At 37.5% G+C, this 1,520-nt stretch overlaps 1 non-coding gene across 1 annotated transcript; it reads right to left on the reverse strand.

Annotated features, from left to right (window-relative positions):
• Window positions 1-816: 816 nt before the first annotated feature.
• Window positions 817-923, reverse strand: LOC127099377 (small nucleolar RNA R71). The gene has a single exon (XR_007793884.1). It is a non-coding gene; the product is annotated as a small nucleolar RNA R71 (small nucleolar RNA).
• Window positions 924-1,520: the final 597 nt, after the last annotated feature.

Genomic DNA, 1,520 nt, shown 5'->3' on the forward strand with positions numbered 1-1,520 from the left:
TGCCTAAATTGGAATTTAAGTAGTTTTACAAATAAACTATTTTCATTTAAGTGTTTTTCCACTTAAGTTGTTTTACCAAAACCCATATTTTCGATTTCTCTAGATATACATCGATATGAAGGATTATCTACTTAAGTCATTGGCCTCTGTGATTCGATATCTTTTACTACTTCGCACAACCGTGCACTTGCGGTTGCATCAAGTTTTTGGCGTTGTTGCCTGGAACCAATTGTGTTTAATACTGAATTACCATTTGATCACCGTATAGACAAGAGCTTTATTTTTTTTGTTTTTTTTCTTTTATTGTGTTTGTATGATGTGGTTCTCGTTGTTCTTGTATGCGAAGAACTTGTTTTCTTGGAAACTTAATTGAGGTCATAGATGAGTTCGAGCATTTCTTACTCGAAAGATGCCGAAATCTTATATTACAAACTATGGGTGATCCGGTTAATACTAAGCCTTTTAAGGATTATGTGATTCCTACCGAAGAGGAACTGTATTATAATATTGTGCACCCGCCGATTGCAGCTAATAATTTTGAATTAAAACCTCATTTGATTGGTGTGATGCAACAAATCAATTTGCAGATTCACCTTCTAAAAATCTGAATCTTCATCTTTCGATCTTTGTTGATAACTATGGTATCTTTAAAGTCAGTGGTGTTGACCAAAACTCCATTCACATTCATTTGTTTACCTTTTCTTTAAGAGATCGTGCACGACTTGGCTTCAATCCTTTCCCGTCAATTCTATTACTTCCTGGACCCAATTGAAAGTGACCTTTCTTGCGTGGTACTTTCCGCCAAGTAAAACGGCCAAAGTTAGGAATGAGATTAACAACTTCAGGCAAGAAGATATGGAATAATTCTTTGACGCGTGGGAGAATTATAAAGATTTATTAAGTCTATACCATTTCCATGGGCTTGAGAAGTGGATGATTATCCACACCTTTTACAATGGTTTCCTTTACTCCACAAGGATGACCTTAGATGCGGCTTCCGGCGGAGCCCCAACGAATAGTTCTCAAGATGTATCCTATAACTTGATAGAAGAAATGGCCAAAAACCACAAATTATGGGGAAGCATCCGACTAGTTATCGTTAAATCTACCCCCAAGACCGGTGGTCTTTATAAGGTTAATGTGTTTAACCATATGAATACTAAGGTGGATGTCATTTATCAAAAGATATATAGTTTAAGCATTGCACGTTCCAACACCCTTTATTCCTGCCCATGTTGCTTTTGTTTCCCCTGTTACCCTCTACTGTGAGATATGCAGAGTTAATGGGAACACCGGTAGAGATTTCCAAATGATCCTCACAAGAGGATCCACCCAAGAAAATGCAAACTTTATGAACAATAACTAGTGGAACAATCCCTACTCCAACACCTATAATTCGGGGTGGCGTGATCACCCTAATTTCTCTTATAGGAATAATAACCCCAAACAAGCCATGGGACCGCCGAGTTTCCAAAAAGCTATACTAACCGAGCCTAACACCTTGAACTTTTGATGGAAAA

This window comes from Lathyrus oleraceus, chromosome 6, assembly GCF_024323335.1.
Source record: "Lathyrus oleraceus cultivar Zhongwan6 chromosome 6, CAAS_Psat_ZW6_1.0, whole genome shotgun sequence".
Taxonomy (NCBI): Eukaryota; Viridiplantae; Streptophyta; class Magnoliopsida; order Fabales; family Fabaceae; genus Lathyrus; species Lathyrus oleraceus.